This window comes from Marmota monax, unplaced genomic scaffold, assembly GCF_021218885.2.
Source record: "Marmota monax isolate L192 unplaced genomic scaffold, Marmota_monax_Labrador192_F-V1.1 WCK01_AAM20220418_F8-fsc00012, whole genome shotgun sequence".
NCBI classification, from domain to species: Eukaryota; Metazoa; Chordata; class Mammalia; order Rodentia; family Sciuridae; genus Marmota; species Marmota monax.
The window spans coordinates 35,853,591-35,863,479 of NW_026695227.1; the positions used below are offsets into that span (position 1 = coordinate 35,853,591).

General features: G+C 31.5%; 1 pseudogene; it reads left to right on the forward strand.

The window, feature by feature from the left end:
- Positions 1-7,810: 7,810 nt before the first annotated feature.
- Positions 7,811-8,748, forward strand: LOC124087453 (olfactory receptor 6C3-like; annotated as a pseudogene).
- Positions 8,749-9,889: the final 1,141 nt, after the last annotated feature.

A 9,889-nucleotide genomic window follows, 5' to 3' on the forward strand; every position in this document is an offset into this window, starting at 1 on the left:
AAAAAGTGGATACCAACTAAAAGTTTTATATCAAGCAAAATTAAGTTTCAGATTTGAAAATGAAATTAAAACCTTTTACTATTAACAAAAAGTAAAAGAATTCACAACTAGAAAGCCTACACTACAGAATGTTCTCAACAAAATATTCCATGAGGATGAAATGAACAGAAATATTAAAAAAACAGCAAAGAGAAGAACTACCCTAAGGGAATATTCAACCAAAGGAAAAACTAAGTCAAAGTAAAATCCAGAAATAAATCAAAATGACAGGGAATACAAATCATATCTCAAAAATAATCTTGAGTATAAATGACTCAAACTCAATCAAAAGACACAGACTGGCCAATTGGATTAGAAAGAAAGACCCAACAATATGCTGTCTTCAAGAGACTCACCTCATGGGCAAAGATAGCCATTGGCTAAAGGTGAAAGGATGGGAATACAAATATATCACTTGCCTGGACTGCATAAACAGAATTTATTTTCAATCCCATTTCAAATAAAGTAGATTTCAAGCCAAAATCAATCAGAAGAGACAAAGTGAGACATTTCATAATTATTAAGAGAAGTATATATCAGCAAGACCTAACAATTGTAAATTTTTATACTCCAAACAATGGGGCATCTATGTATAATCAAACTAGCCCTTTACAATTTCAAGAATCAAATAGACAACAACACAATAATATTGGGTAACTTTAATACACCTCTCTCTCTAATGGACAGTGCTTCCAAACAAAAACTAAATAAAGAAACTATAGACCTAAATAATGCAACCAATAATTTAGACTTAACAGACATATACTGAATATTTCATCCATCATTGAGCAAATATACTTTCTTCTCAGCAGCTCATGGCTCCTTCTCTAAAATGGGCCATATCTAATACCACAAAGGAATTCTTAGTAAATTAAAAAAAGATATAATACCCTGCATTCTATCAAACCACAATGAAATTAAATTTTAGAAATCAACAATTAAATAAAAAATAGAAGCAATTCTAAAGAATGGAGACTAAATAATGCACTATTGAATGATGAATAAATAATTGAAGATATCAAAGATGAAATTAAAAAATTCTTAGAGGCAGATGAGAACACTGATACAACATCAAAATCTTGGGGGCACTAATGAAGGCAGTACTAAGAAGAAAGTTTATTGCACTGAGCGCATTTATTAAAAGAATAAAAGTCAACAAATAAGTGACCTAACACTACATCTCAAAGACCTATAAAAAGAAAAATAAATTAACACCAAATGCAGTAGAATACAGGAAATAATTAAAATCAGAGCTAAAAAATCAATGAAATTAAAACAAAAGAAACAATTGAAAAAATTAACAAAACATAAAGTTGGTTCTTTGAAAAAAGAAATACAATAGAGAAATCCCTAGCCATGCTAATGAAGAGAAAAAGAGAGAAAACTCAAATTACTAAATTGTGAATGAAGAAGGAATTATCACAATGGACATGTCCGAAATACCGAAGATAATTAAACACTATTTTGAAAATTTATACTCCAATAAAGTAGAAAATATTGAAGACATTGACAAATTTCTAGAGACATATGATCTACCCACACTGAATGAGGTCATACAAGATATAAACAAATCAATTTCAAGTAATGAATAGAAAATGCCATCAAAAAGCTACCAACCAAGAAAAGCCCAGGACCAGATGGATTCTCAGTCGAGTGTTACAAGACTTTCAAATAAGAATTAACACCAAAACTCCTAAAAGTATTCTATAAGATAGAAAAGAAGGGAACCCTTCCAAACTCATTCTCTGAAGCTAATATCACTCTGATACCAAAACCAGACAAAGACATATCAAGGAGAGAAACCTTCAGACCAATATCCCTGATGAACATAGATGCAAAAATTCTCAATAAAATTCTGGCAAATCACAGACAAAAACATATTTTAAAAAATGGCACACCATGATCAAGTAGGGTTTGTCCCAGGGATGCAATATTGGTTCAACACATGTAAATCATTAAACCTAATTCATTGCATCAATAGATTAAAAATAGGAATCTTATAATCATGTCAAAAAATTCAGACAAAGCATTTGACAAAATACAGCACACCTCCATGTATAAAATACTATAAAAAACTAAGGATAGTACAAACATACCTCAACATTGTAAAAGCTGTATATGCTAAACCAAAGGCCAGCATCATTCTAAATGGAGAAAAATTGAAAGTATTTCCTCTAAAAACTAGAAGAAGACAAGGATGTCCTCTTTCAGACCTTGTATTCATCATCATTCTTGAAAATCTAGTCAGAGCAATTATATAGAAGAAAGAAATTAAAAGGATACAAATAGGTAAAAAATAACTCAAATTATCACTGTTTCTTGATGACATGATTCAATATCTAGAAGATCCAAAGTGTTAAACCAGAAAAATTTAAAAACTAATAAATGAATTTAGCAAAGCAGCAAGATATAAAACCAATACCCATGAATTAAATGCATTCCTATACATCAGTGATGAATCTTCTGAAAGAGAAATTGGGAAAACTACCCCATTCATGATAGTCTGAAAAATAAAAAATACCTGAGAATCAATCTATCAAATGAGGTGAAAGACCTCTACACTGAAAACTACAGAACACTGAAGAAAGAAATTAAAGAAAACCCCAGAAGATAAATATCATCCATGTTCCTGGATAGACAGAATTTATAGTCAAAATGGCCATACTATAAAAAATACTCTACAGGTTTAATATAATTCCTATTAAAATCCCAATAAGATTCTTCATAGATATAGAAAAGCAATCATGAAATTCATTTCAAAAAATACAAGTTTCTGAATAGCCAAAGCAATCCTTAGCAAGAAAAATGAAGCAAGAGGCACCATAATCCCAGACCTTAAACTGTACTACAGAATCATAATAACCAAAATGGCATGATATGGGCACCGAATCAAACATGTAGACCAATGGAAAAGTATAGACTACCCAGAGAAAACCACACATAAATATAGTTATCTCATACTACACAAAGGCACCCAAAACATTCACTGTAGAAAACTTAGCCTCTTCAGCAGATGGTGCTGAGAAACCTGGAAATCTGTATGTAGCAAAATGAAATTAGAGTCCTGTCACACATTCTGTACAAAACTCAGCTCAAAATAGATCAAAGACTTATGAAGTAGAACAGAGATCATGATCCTGATAGAAGAAAAAGTAGGATGAAGTTTTCAGCATGTTGGCCTAGAATTTGACTTCCTTACAGACTCCTAAAGCACAAGAAATAAAATCAAGAATCAATAGATCTAATGAATTCAAACTAAGAGGCTGCTTCTGAACAAAGAAAACAATCAATAACATGAAGAGAGAGCCTACAGAATGGCAGAAAATCTTTACCACCTGAACATCAGATAGAGCATTAATCTTCAGGACATATAAATAATTCAAAAAACTTAAAACCAAAAAACAAATAACCCAATAAATAAGGTAAGGAACTGAACAGACACTTAACAGAAGAAGAAAATACACTTGATCAACAAGTATATAAAAAAAAATGGTCAACATCACTAGCAATTAGGAAAATGAAAATCAAAGCTACTATAAGATTTTATCTCTCTCCTGCCAGAATGGCAATTATCAAGAATACTAGCATTTATTATTATAAATAGTGGTGAGGATTTGAGGAAAAGGGTATGCTTACATACTATTGGTGGGACTACAAATTGGTGCAACCACTATAGAAAGCAGTATTGAGATTCCTCAGAATACTTGGAATGGTACTACCATTTGACCCAGCTATGCTACTCCTTGGTTTATACCCAAAGGACTTAAAATCAGCATGTACAGTGAGACAGTTACATCAATGTTTATAGCAGCTCAACTTACAATAGGTGAACTATGGAACCAACCCAGGTATCCTTCAACAGATGAATGGATAAAAAAATGTGGCATATAAACAGAATAAAAAATCACTTATCCTTAAAGAACAATAAAATTATGCCATTTGCTAAATGAATGGGGCTGGAGAATATTATGCTAAGTGAAATAAAATAATTTCATAAAACCAAAGGACAAATGTTTTCTCAAATTGTGGATACTAATTCAAAATAAGGGGGATTGCTGGGGAAGAATAGAGTAACTTTGGATTAGGTAGAAGGGAATGAAGGAAGGGGAGGAAGTATGGGGTATAAGGATGGGAGAATGAATCAGACATGATTATACTATGTAAATATTTGACTACAGGACCAGTGTGATTCTACATTATGTACAACCAGAAGAATGAGAAATCATACTCCATTTCTGTATGATGTGTCAAAGTGCATTCTACTGTCATGTATAGCTATTAGAACAACAACAACAAAAAAAACTTAAAAGAAGACAATATTGTGTTTCTATTCAAAGATAAATATATCTTTCAGTATTAGACCTACTAATAATAGCATCACCATTTTTATTTTATACAAATCATATCTAAAAATATGGCCAAATACTAAACGTTTTTCTTTAAAAAAGTGTTTATGCTTTGTTTAAACATGAGAATAATTAAAATTCAAAGATATTAAAATAAAAAACACAATATAAATAAACACCAAAATTATAGAAATCCAGGAATAAAAATTAACTCCCTGAGCATACAGAAATTATATTATTCTAACTGAGGACCATCAGATTTTTAAAATAGCATTTTCTTTCAGTAGGCTTTGAATTTCTAACAGGCTCAGAGATGGTGCCAATGCTGATGGGCTATATCACACTGTTGATAGCAAATTTATTGGCAACACATAAGAATTTGTGTAGATGTGTTTCTGATTAAAAAAGGATTGATAAAATTTTTATATGGAAATTCTGAAAATGAAAAAAAATAAAATTTATTAAATTAATTAGAATATCTTTTTTGTATGCTTGTAAAACATAAGTGATTTATATGTTGGTTGGAATGCAATGCAAAAGATTCATTCTTGTCCATAGCAGAGAATTGTTGATGAATCAGAAAGTCATACCAATAGTTGTACAGATGCCAAGGAATGTATAAGAATGTACTGTAGCATCATAAATAATGATATAAAATTGACAACAACATAACCCCTAATTTCAAGCCAGCAATTACATTATTATATCATAAACAAGTCCCCTCTGATATTCTATCCAGTTGTTACAAAAGAATGAGTTCTGTCTAGATAACTTGATAAGGAATGATGTCCATTAAACATTATTAACTGAAAAAAAAGAGGAAAGTTATAGAATATACTATGTATTAAAACTGCATTAGTACACAAAGGAAAAATTCTATGGTGTAAATTTGACTGCGGTTTTAGGAGGAAACAGAAAGCAATGTTTTATGCTGGCTAATTTGACAATTTGAGGGAAATGGAAGCTTGTTTGTAAATGTGTGGACCATTCCATTTGTTACTTTATACTATGTTGACACTTGATTCTCATAATTAAGCATGTATTAACTTTAACACTAAAAATTAAAAGCTGAAGCTTGAAGTGCTCTTCTGATTTTTGATTTTTTTTTTGTAGTTGGACATAATAAATTTATCTTATTTACTTATTTTTTATATGGTGCTGAGGATTGAACCCAGTGCTTCACACACACTAGGCAAGAACTCTACCACAGAGCCAGAATCCCAGACCTATTCTTCTGACTTGTAAATATTTTTAAATGCTTTATTTAGTCACTCATTCTGTATAATGGTGGCAGAGATATATAAATGAATACAATATAGGTACCATCCACTATGGAGTCTCTTGGCCCTGGTTTAACCATCCTCCATGGAATTGAGAATACATTATCTCCTGAGTGTAGCATAAGTATATGTGTATATTAGGAAAATTAGGTACAGCTAAATTGAAACTAGGTTGATTGTATCAGCTGACTATAACTCTTTTGCTTTTATGCTGCTCTATGGCTTGACTTTCCAGAAAGGTACATCATGACACCACTACCTCTCTTGAACTTATCTCCACTGGAATGCTTTTGTTCTTCAATATAGACTCTCAGGGCTTATATAGTGCACAGAGAAAGTATAGTTGTGTTATCTTTGTGTGATACTCAATTTTTATCTTATACAGAGAGTTTTGAAATATTTTGTGTTACAGTATCTTAAACAGTAATCTGTGGAAATTTACATAAAGTACATTCAGGTTTGCAAGAGTAGGTTTTGGAGTTCAGGCCAGAGCAATGTTCCTGTTTGTATGGAAACATAAATGATGTAAAAAAGAAATTTATTTTTACTTATAATTGATTGAGGTTAACAGATATCTTACATGATATTCAGCCTATGCTTTCTCTATGTGAAAGGCTTTTGTGTAATAGACAGAGGAAAGGGTGAGCAAGTTGCCAAAAAAAAAAAGAAAGAAAGAAAGAAAAGAAAACAAACAAAAACAAATGAACAAACAAAAAAATCACCTTCTGAAGTATGTTATATTTGCATTATATTTTATATTTTAAGAAAATTAAGAAAAATTTGAATTATATTTCTGATATTTTCAATAAATTTATTTTTCTCTCATATGAAAGTCTATTTTATTGGTTAAATAACAAAGATGTTCAAATTTACAGTTTAACATAAATTTTATTGTTAATTTTACATTTTAATATGTTTAAACCTTTCTTCAAACCACAGTGATAGTTTCTGCCTTTGAGTTGCTAGTTTTGCTGATATATTCATGACGAATATATGCTAATTCCCAAGAGAAAAGAATACTGATTGTCAGGAAAATAAAATTAAAAGAAGAAAAAAAGTGCACAGTTTCAGCATTAATACTTATCACCTGCTGAGTCATCCTGTTCATGCTAAAGAGAAAAAGAAATACAAAAAATATAGTTGAGAACTTCCATCACAGACATGATGCTGACTGCTAGGGAGACAGAGAACAGGACAGATAGAAGGCCCATCGGTTATATTGTAGAGAATGTGATTTCCATAAAGTTATTCTTAGAAAAAATTCATTTATTCTGATTGTTTAGCCTGGAGAAGAGGACACAATGCCATGTTTTGACATCAGAAAACATCTTATGATTTCTCTCTTGTCCTCATGCAAGTTGGAGAATAAAAGGACAAAGTGAATATAATGAAAATTTAAAACTTGGTTGTTAATTATGTAATGGGAATAAAATGATATAAAAGCATTAGATGCTTGTAGATCTATATATATTATTGAGCTCTACCTCTATGTTAACAAATTCCTCTGGCCTCTGTTTTTCTTCCCATGAATTTAGATTTTTTTTTTTTTCTTACAATCAAGGTGACTATAGGCTTATATTTCTGTGATTGATACTTATTTATTCCCATGGTTATATTTAAAGGTATATATATTGAGAATAAAAATAATCATAACAGTTAGTTAAGTTTAGCAACTGTGACTAGTTTACCAATTCATAACAATCAATTTTCTAAGTTTGTAAATGGCATCAGAATTAAACTAAAAATTAGCTAATTCAATCCTAAAAGTATATAATCTTGGAAGCTGGAAGACAATGTCTCAATTTTTTTAAACTACAAAAGTATTAGATAATTATGATTGTAGAAATCTGTAATTCAAAGGTGTACGCACATACAGAAATTTTGAAAATACTTCAAGCTTTGATGTAAATTTACTGATGAGGGGACTTAAAACATATCTGTGATCCATATTTGATTTCAGCTGAAGATGTGTGTATGTTTCCTGCTTTAATAGGAATGAGTGGGTATTGCAAAAATTCTTACAAGAAAAACATCATTAGAGATATCAATCTCACATTTAAATTTTCAATACTTTAATATCAAACTTTTCTATATATTTGCTGTGTTTTTCACCAATAGACTTTGTTGGAAGAAAAATAATTCAGAATGAGAAACCACACAAGGATTAAAGAGTTTGTACTCCTGGGCATATCGGACAACCCGGAGCTTCAGGTTATACTTTTTATCTTTTTATTCATAACTTATTTATTATGCATCACTGGAAACCTAACCATCATCATTCTCACTTGCTGGACCCAAATCTAAAGACCCCTATGTATTTCTTCCTCCGGAATTTCTCCTTCTTGGAAATTGCATTCACCAGTGTTTCCATCCCCAGATTTTTGGGGTCAATAATTACTAAAGTCAAGACCATTTCCTATAACAACTGTTTAGCTCAATTATATTTCTTCATCTCCATGGGTGTGTCTGAATTTTTCCTTCTAACTGCTATGTCCTATGATCGCTATGTCGCCATCTGCAAGCCACTGCATTACACCACCATCATGAATAAGAAAGTCTGCTCCCTTCTTGTCTTTGGTTCATGGCTGGCAGGATTTCTGACCATTTTCCCACTACGCATGCTTATCCTCAGGTTAGATTTCTGTGCTTCCAATGTCATTGATCATTTTTCTTGTGACTACTTCCCCATCTTGGAACTCTCGTGCTCAGATACATGGCTTTTAGAGCAAAGTGGCTTTTACTTTGCCTTTGTTACTCTTCTCTTCACATTGGCGTTGGTGATTCTGTCCTGCATACGCATCATTAGCACCATTCTGAGAATCCCATCTGGCAGTCAGAGGAAAAAGGCTTTCTCAACTTGCTCCTCTCACATGATTGTCATCTCCATCTCTTATGGAAGCTGCATATTCATGTATGTCAAGCCTTCAGCAAAAGAAAGAGCATCACTGACCAAAGGAGTAGCTCTCCTCAACACTACTATTGCTCCCATGTTGAACCCTTTTATTTACACTTTGAGGAACCAGCCAGTTAAACAAAGCTTCAAACACTTGGTTCATAAGATAGTCTTTTACAGAAGCAAATGAAAATATTTATTCAGCTGAATGAGTGCCATGGTGAAGATTCAACCAGGGAAATAAAATTTTACTTCTTCCTTATCTTCTATATCCAAACCACAGCAACCTGCAGTGCTGAGATCCTTAGTTTCAGCTTTCTTTTTTACATGCAAGTGACACTGTTGTGTCTCCCTTTAAACCTATCTTTAGGTCCCATGTAATCATTGATTTACAATCCTGACTAGAAAACCAGTGTCTACAGAACTTAAATCACTTTGCTCTTTATTCTTAATAATGAAAATATTTTAACTCCACTGGTATTTTAATAAACTTAAAGTTTCTCTTCTATTTTACTACCATACAGTTTTCTTTTTAAAATTACATGAATTATTAAATGAATTAGTGTCTGTCACAAACTATTTTACATGCTGTTGGCAGTGTCTGTCCATTTCTTCCTAGTCTCCAAAGGATTTGGATATTTCTTCCATTTAGATGTAATTGAATTTTTTTTTTATTTCCTTGGTTTGGCTTAAGTACATGTTCTATGTAGTTTTGTATGTTCTCCTTGTTTATTCATATATTTGTCCATTGAAATGTATATATAAAGTTGAATATTATGTAACCATAATTGCTTATATGCCACCTGCAAATCTGATTGAAATTTCATTAAAAAATAACTATTCTATGCCTTTTGGGACTAGTAGTTATGGCCTGTGCCTTATCTTTGTACTCACCAAAGCTATATGGGAAAATAGACATTTTTTTAATACTATGAATAAACTAATGCTTAGAAAAGTTGAGTAACTTGACTAAGATCCTTGTGCAGTAGTAGCCAATATAAGAGCCTGAAATAAAATGCAAACAAGCTAAAACACTAGTCTTTGCTCTATTTTTACATTTTGTATTGTTTTTAATAAGGATCTGAACAAAGTTTTGGCTCTTCTCCATCACTATCCTTCATGTGGGCATGATTATATAATAATAGTTTTATCTAGGATGATACTAACTCCAGATATTTTATTTGACATATAAATCACAACATTAATCCATCAAAACAAGAAACTCTTCAACTTAAGTGCTGTTAATCAAAAGAATGAGCATGAAAAAATGTTCATAGTGTGAACAATATTATGGTAGTAAAAATTATTATAGGAAGGCAGACTAACAATGG